We start from the raw sequence: 9,336 nt of genomic DNA on the forward strand, positions 1-9,336 counted from the left end.
GGGGGGCATAGCAGGGGGAAATATAATTCTGCTATGCCTTAGAGAATCAATCTCTCGTATTCTCGGAAATTATTAACAAGTCTACATAAACCTTCGAGATTTTCAGAAATAAGTCAGGGGTTTTGCTGTCGTCCGCTTTATCAATGTGTCCAAAGCTTACGTGCATATCACGCGTGACTGACATAATTATGTAACAGTATGAATATAGCCGAGAAACTAATGTTTATATTATGAGCGTGTAAACAAAACAAGTACAAGTACAAATGATAAAGAAACACTACTTCTCTATATATTTCTTTTATTTGAAATAGTTTCATTAAATCTTGGAAGATTTAACACACTTCCCCCTGTATCGGCACATGTATAACGTGTATCAAGGTGAAACGGTCATCAACATGTTGCATGTTTCAGCGCGACATGAAGCGTATACGCCTTTATATGTTATTGTGGACTTACAGACGCACGCACTGGAGTTCAAAAGGCGGCTTTTTACATTTCAAGGTTGCATGAAAATTGCTGTTTTGCACGAATAAATCCCATAAATCTTGTTTATGTGATATAAAGGATCTTATATATATGCGTTTTTATTTCATATGAAATTAATGAAACTCATCACGAATATATCATTTTTGCTCGCCAGAGTACCGCTAAATTGAAAAATCCTTAGACTCGTTTCATATATCTCATATGAAACGCGAAACTCATGTAGGATCCTATATCTATCTGCTGCTATTCAATATCAATATTTACGTGGTAACCATGACTTAACAAAAAACACAGATCGTCGCATGTACAGTGTATGTTACCACTCGGCTTTAAAGCGTAATCATTGATAGACTGGGTTTGCCTTGTTGATATTGAACTATTACGTATCCCAGTCTATCTGCTGCTATTTAATATCAATATTTACGTGGTAACCATGACTCTACAAAAAAAATCACAGATCATCGCCTTTATGTTAACTCTCGGTTTACGATCGACAGTATTTGCCTCGCTGGTCGTATAAAACGTATTCCGAGACAATCCATGGCCCCAGTGTCAAGTCAAACCAGTATTACATAACACAAAACTCCCATAATTACACCTGAATTACATCACTATTGTGAAAGCATACCTGTTGGGCCCGGCTAGTAATCGAATGTTATGTGTAATGACAGATCAATCTTTAAATGTTATACGGAAGTAAATATTGAACTAACAGCAGGTCAAAGCACGTATCTAGGGAGCGAGGAAGCCGTCAGCATTAGACCTTTAACTTTTTATCCAAGAGGAATATAGCATTGATAATTTATTTCTGAAAAGAAAAAAACTTTCGAAGGACTTTTAATAGAAGCTATAAATATGAAATGAACAAAACATAATATCAAAAAGTGATATGGGTGTAAAAATTCAGCGGGGCTAAACCGGAATTCGAACTCTGGACCTCAGAATGTTATACAATGTATACTATCGCTCTAACACATCGAGTTACCTGGTCAACAGAAGTTTCCTGGCCTTACTGTGCTACTGTCATACCTAAACGGTTAATTTAGATAGGAAAAAACATAGTCCAGTGGGACATGGATCCTTAAGTAAAAACGGTGATAATTTTAATTAAAAAATAAAATGTCCCCGGTTCTCATTTTGAAGATAAAGTTACTAGTTACCGAAGGATGGTCAGGTGGTGCATTGGATAGCGCTTTTGCCTTTCACCAAAGCGGCCGGGGTTCGATTCCCCGATCGAACGTGAAAAGGTTGGGGTCACCTGCACGATCACTTGGGTTTCCTCCGGGTACTCCGGTTTCCTCCCACACTTAGAACCCCACGCGCTAACATCCGTGCCAACAAGAGTGATTAATATAAGTTGAAATAACTTGTTTCATAATTGTTGTAAAATAAATAAAGTTTATATTTATACTAGAATTTGATCAAGATTCACATGATGGATGGAGTCGTTGAATTGAAAAAGATGACACGTAACCATATTGAGTACCTAGTCTAATTATCCCTGTGTTTTTTCAATGGTTTCCGAGTATTTTTTTCCTTTTTATTTGCATAATGCTCTTGATTTATCGATTTGAAGTTCAATTTACGGTTTCGTTAACTGTTAATCTCGGTTCTTCTGACTAATCCTGCTACCGTAGCGGCCCCTGTGTATATTCACTAGAACAAACACAATCTGGACCCTGAACAGATTTAGAGATTTAATGATTGAGTAAATGGTTGGTCACAAGCATAGCAATAACGTTGCATTTCGTTTCGTAAAAGGTAAGCATGTGTAATATAAGTATGGCCATGCGTAGTCGCGCGAGGACAACTTTCTCCCTGTGGTCACTACTGTCCCTCTGACTTTGTCTGGGATACTCATTATATAAGCTGATCTAGGTCAATAGGACAGACGACTTCTATCTCCTCCACCTCTACCCTCTCCTACTCACTCCTTTTCTCTCTCCATACTTTGTCCCATCTATTTCCATTTCCTATCTGTTCTCGTCTACTGAAAGGCCGAAAGGCCGTAATAGCAGAAGTAAAACCTTCAAAATCAAAAATCAATCTTGCAATCGCATATAGGAGAACAGCGAAGACTATAAGGACGTCGCTCATATCCGTGAACCGCAGTAGCTGTGACAGCCTGTCCGACCTCAGAGCGTAACCTGTATGGCCGTGGACAGGACTTTAGAATCTCAGAGGGCCCGGTAAGCGGCAACTTACCCCCTCACGTCGACCGAACACCGACTTCGTCATCGAAGTGTAGACATAAAACCCATCTGCCAACCAACCATGATGCAATCGACAGAGTTTAGAATAACTTGGAAGGGCAATTTAATACAAAGACATAATTATATAAAACCAAACCTTGTATGATAACATCATTGCGGCCTCCATCGTTAAGAATAGTAGAAACATCAAGTCTCCATGTTCAATGGTTAACTACCATGCACAACATTTTCCAAAAACATTGAAGTGGCCTCTCGGCGTAACAATGTAAAAATCAGTTTTTAAATATCTCTTAAAAGTGTCACATTGAAAATTTGCGATAAATGAGTGATGAAAGTAATTAATGAAAGTAACTCTTTGTTCCTGAAAAACTGTATTTTTTATTTTTATTTTTTATTTTTTTGTAAACAACACATTTACACACAAGTCAACAAGCATATATACATTACATTGATTACAATTCCCTTCACATCGGACACCTCTTTACAAGAGACAGACTAAGTATATACTGTACACACATACACACACAGGGGGGGGGGGGGGGGGGGGATTGCAAAGCTTAGACATCTGGGGGGTTTCTTTACAGTATAATGATAATTGTTCATGTCATTTTATAAGAGAAGCCATTTTTCCAATTTATTATATAAGTCTTTATTATTTTTGCAGTTTTTATGCTTATTTATCAAGAACCTATGAGATTTAAGTTAGAAAAGTATGTGATTCTTTAAACTCCTTATATTAAGTTCCATTTCTAGACATTTCATTTTAAAAATCTTACAATCAATTATTATATTTGTATTTCTAATCGTTCATGTCTAGTAACTCAAATGTGACAAAACAAGTTTATATGACATCAAGACGGGATTTGATATCTATACCCTTTGTGATATTTCAGATAAGACTCACGTGTGACGTTTTATATCCCTAAGCACATTATTTTGTTAGAATAAATCATTACCATTGTTCATTACGCAACAGGATTGGTGTACTTGTCTTTACCATAAGATTCTGGACGCGGACCACATGTAATTAATCCTATAATAAGTGTCACCTGTCACTCAAAGCTTAGATAATTACCTTCATTGTACATATTTAACTATGATATGATATTTTGTAAATCAGTTAGGTTCTAGTCTTTTTACGGAACACATCGACATACCTACTAACCCCTGAATTTCCCAATGGGGGTCATGACTCCCATTGGAAAACTATGTTGGGGTGTGATAACGCACTACAAAAAAAACCACGTCAAAATAAATCTTTTAATTTTTAGCGCCGTCACGGCATAACATATATATATGTCGTAGGGGTGTCACAATACGCTAAGAGTGTATCACGATATATTGCAATACAGAATGATATATTGCGATACGTATCCCAATATATTGTCAAAGGAAGGATGTGCTGAATTTTATATAAGTTGTTATCAGAATGTTATCAGACTTAATCATACATAATATGGATGACATAGATTTAGGATTATCTGTTAGAATTTGTAGTAATTTGCAAAGTTAAAACACCAAGCAGATTTATAAAGTATGCCTTTGAAAAATATTGTGATACAGCAATATTTCTCTCGGTATTGTGGTACGATACGACATACCCGTGTATTGCGATATACCTGTTTTCCGATATATTGTGACAGTCCTAATACGTCGTGTCTTCTGGTATGATTTTTTGAATAAATAAAACAAATCTGTTCACATATTTTGTTTTATTTCACTCTCTCATTTCAAAATACTAGTTTCCCTGTACATACAGGAAGTTTGAGTTAATTGTAGAAAACTTCTGACTTCTGACTGCCTGTAGGTTGGAAACTGCAGAAAATTAAATAAAAAAAATATGCATTTATGTTTAATACATGTACAGGTATTTATATTAGTATAATAAATTGGTACACTCAAATTTGTACCACTGCTATAAATTTGAAAGCAATCTCGCGATCGATATCGGGAAGCATTTTCAGGCAGATTTTGGTAAATTAACAATTATCATGGTCTGCCGTTGCGAAAGTAATGTGTTCAGCATTTAGGTTACTAGCAAACGATTTTGCATTTATAACCTTGTCGTCACATTTCGTGAAAAGCGTTAATTGTATGTCTTGTGATGTCATTTAGAGCACCAGAACCTACCGAAAAATATCTAAGCATGCAGAACAGTTTACAATGCCAATGATCGGCTCAACATTTGTATGATGCCACTCAAAATGCTTTTACCACGAAGTATTATAATAGCAGTCATACATTTTTTTAACGTTTAACACAATCCGGATTACGGTTGTGCATTGAAAATTCAGTCCAAAAAAGAGGTGGAAAGTTTTTCATTTCGCACAACAAAGTACCCTGTGTACCCTAAAAGATGAGGGCCTAAGACATCTCCCTGGCGTACACCAAAAAGCATTGCACCTGACTACAGGTAGTTTGTAATGAAATTCGTTGCAAGCCTACAATAAACCTTTCAGTTCATGTAAGGTCGCACAAAAAATCCCAATTCAAATTTGCTATTTTTTTTGCTAACAATCAATTTTGAGATAAAATGTAAGATCCTTGTCACTTTTAGAATTTGTTTTTGTACACACAGTTATAATTTTGTATACATTTTGTGATCAGATTTTCTTTTTTACATTGCTTTTAGGGGATATTTCATACTCATTTGTTAATATTCATCTCATAATAAAGAGTTAATGTATTGGTGAAGGTTGCCATCGCATCTGAATGAAGTCTTTTAAATGGAAAGGTACACGAAATGCAAAAATACATATATGNACCTTTTAGAAGTGTCGTACATCTGATCAAAGAATCAATCAGCCTTCACTCTCAATTTTCGTCTCTTGGATGACACTGGCTGCAAAGCTTTGACAGGTTGGTCAAAGAACAATTTCTCAAAACCCATTCGTGCTTGGTTCTATTTCTCTCTTATTCAGTATATACGAAAACTACACAAAACACTCTTTTACTGTTTTGGGTTAAGATGAAAACTGATATCTCTTGCAATTAAGTGTTCCGCTCTTTTTGGCATTTCCAAGCATTGTAATTAAAAACACCAAACTTTCATTATTTAGTACACGCATTGAATAAATCTATTGTTCAAGTGTTCCTTGGTTCTGGCCATTTGAGTAAGGAACAGAGGCTTTCACACAAGACTTTATTCTCTGAAACATTCTTTGGAAACAAAGTCACTGCCTTAATATATTTATATTAAAAGAAAGTGCTGATCATAAGCTTCAGAGAATGTCTTACGGTGGCGAGAAGGAGCGTAACTATCTTAAATTCATGAGCACAGCTCTACCTGATGGCTTCACTTTGAACACTGTAACACCATCATAGACAAGCTCACATGGTTGGAGCAAGACTCCAAGAAGTCCTGCCAATGTTAGAGGTATCTGGTATTAATACCAGTATGCACTTACATCTTAAGACTGGCCAGATACAACACTCTGATCTACAGGCTAACATTGACAGAACAGTTAATACATACTCATGGATTGTAGAGTCTTTTCATGGCCTTCTTAAGCATTTGATATTTTGAGAACTCAATATCGAACTGCTTCATTGATTATAATTGAGGAAGTGCTAACGATTGTGACTGCATGTCTCATCTGGATGCGGGGACCAATTTATCAAAGATCACCGGAAACTGACAGAAAAGACAGAACTTGCGCATTTATCTACTTACAAAAACAAATTGTTTGGCTCAGAGGGTGAAAACAATCAGCTCTCCTCTAAAACAAATTGTTTGGTTCAGAGGGAGAAAACAACCAGCTCTCCCAAGCAAGCAAAGTCAGAATGAATTAAGACTATGATATATGTGTGAATCAGCATTCTCAAGATCTCATCCCTTGTCAGATTAGTTCCAGCAAAAAAAACCCAGAATAAATATAATAGCACTTATGGCAATACACCATATAGAACCGTTATCAGAGGGCGCATGCTGAATTAGTGTTGTGCAACCTGATGCCTACTTGGCGAGAGTAATAAGAGGTTATCTCCCTTGTTCAATGAAAAGTACTTTTGAAGAAAGCCGTCGGAGTGGAAAATGGCCAAGTTTATCAAAGATATACTAGCTCAAATGCTTTATGATTGGATTCAGTACAGCACGACACCAAATGATAATTATCCAATAAAAGATTACTACTGCCAATGCCCAGTTGGTAAAAAAAAACTATTGGAATGTGTGCTCATATATCAAGTAAAATTTATTATCTTGACTATCATGGCAATCTTCAAAATCCAAAACAGTTACTCCCAAGAGCTAAGAAGCTCCAACAAAGATTGAAATAAGCTGTTTTCCTGTAAATCAACTCAAAGCCTCGCATCATTTTTTCCTTCCTTTTTTTTCCCCCAAGTCTGCCATTTGAACACATTTCCTACTCTTGCATCTTGCAAAACATTATCTATAAATGTCATCAGCTGTTAATTCGGCGTCTAACTTTGATATGTATATATATATATATATATATATAAACAAAGTAACAAATAAACATTCAATCTCTGAATTCCGTTCATATTGCAAGAAAATTGTCTAGGAATCTGACAACTGATTAGGCAGTATAATAAATGTTTTGGTGGCCATCTTGAATAGTAGTAAACCAACAAATCTTTTCCAAATATATGTTCTCTGTTAATTAAACATTCATTCTATCTCAACTTATTATTTGAAATAACACCACTTCTTCATACTATAAATATTTCTGGTATACAAGAATAATAAGAATGAAAAGTTAAATTTTTAACATTAAAATTTTCACAAAATCGATTAAACTCACATTCTGGATGACAAATATATTATTAAAGCACTACATGAAAGAAAATGTCCTTTCACAAGTTTTACGATGCTAAAATAAGAATTTTTTCCAGAAATATACTTTTAGGCGGATTTTCCATTTTTCGACCCCCATGCTGTAATTAGGTTAATTAATCATCTAAATAATTAGAAGAATTATTCAAAGTAAAATCATCAGATCAATAGGGATTGAAAAAAGTTAAAACAGCAGCATAAATCTCGTTGCCCTTCTGAAACAAAAGTTATAAGGGGGCAGGCTCCTATGTAATTTTAACATAGCTGGAAATAGTCCCTTTTGAAGATTTAGAAGAGTATTCTTAAACGCTGTGTGTGAAACTATATGTCTTGTGTCTAGGTCTTATTGNATCATCTAAATAATTAGAAGAATTATTCAAAGTAAAATCATCAGATGTAATAGGGATTGAAAAAAGTTAAAACAGCAGTATCAATCTCGTTGCACTTCTGAAACAAAAGTTATGAGTGGGCAGGCTCCTATGTAATTTTAACATAACTGGAAATAGTCCCTTTTGAAGATTTAGAAGAGTATTCTAAAACACTGTGTGTGAAACTCTATGTCTTGTGTCTAGGTCTAATTGATTTCAAAGTCGGACTGTAGAAGGGGAAAAGATGAGTTTGAAAGGTGAATTTGGAAATTAGGTAGAGAATAATTATCAGCAATACGGAGGTTGTATTTTGAATTTTCTGAGACAAGTGGAGACAGTAGAGAAGTAAGATAGGTGAGTGTGAAATTATTGTGAATTTTGTAAAACAAAAAGAGTGCTTTTCACCTAAGTCTTCTCTGAGATAAGGGTTCGAACCACTTTCAGAGTATAACGATGACTGCTGGAATAAACCCGTGATTATCCGTGCAGACTCAAGTTCAAGATTTTATAGTTTGTCTGCGTCACCGAGAGTACACCCATCCCATACCTCGCAACATTATTCTAGTAATGGAAGAATATAGGATCTGTTTATTTTATCTAGAGTTGGTCTTTTTAATATATATTTTAGTCTGCGCAGTACACTTTCCTGGTTTGAAACTTTTTGCCATATATTATCCATATGGTTACTCCATTTACAAATATTTACATTTCTACTGAACTTGGACTCAATATACTACTTAACATTTTAAAGGTTATTTTTCAATGAACTTTTCGGTTGGCGTATGAATACATCAGCATATTATCAACCTGATTACTCTGTTATTTCGCGGAGCGCGGGAAGTAGTTCCACTCATAGATTGTTTTCAATTTATATTTTTTTGTCAGAAGTATTCAATTGAATTCAAATAATAATTTACTTCTTAATTTGCTTATTCATCTTACCAGGACGACGTCTCACAGTGAGTGATGACGTCATACGTTTTAATACCTTCCGTGGGGTTAGACTTGCACAAGACCGATATTTTAGAAATTATCCGAACAAATATCATCGCTCCGAATGTAAATATAAGAATAGAATCCCATTTTGTTGACGTTTATGAGGTATAAACCTCAATTGGTCTTGAGACAAATTCAAAATGAACTGCTTCGCAGTTCATAAAATTTGTCTCAAGACCCATTGAGGTTTATACCTCATAAACTTCAACAAAACAGAATTCAATCCTTAAATATTATCCAGAACTACTCCCAGGTATTTATGATTATCCACGAAGTCAACACCTACATTATTGAAATTAACATCTATAACATAATCAAGGTCAATATTTGAAATCAGTAATGCTTTCGTGTTAACAATTACTAAATCTTCTCTAGGTATAGTCTGTTTTCTGACAAAGTAAACGTGGTTTAATCATGGGAATACAGCAGAGGACCAACAACGACAAAAAATATAATTCATTAGAGTAATCTTATACCC

This window comes from Mizuhopecten yessoensis, unplaced genomic scaffold (assembly GCF_002113885.1).
Source record: "Mizuhopecten yessoensis strain PY_sf001 unplaced genomic scaffold, ASM211388v2 scaffold81, whole genome shotgun sequence".
NCBI classification, from domain to species: domain Eukaryota; kingdom Metazoa; phylum Mollusca; class Bivalvia; order Pectinida; family Pectinidae; genus Mizuhopecten; species Mizuhopecten yessoensis.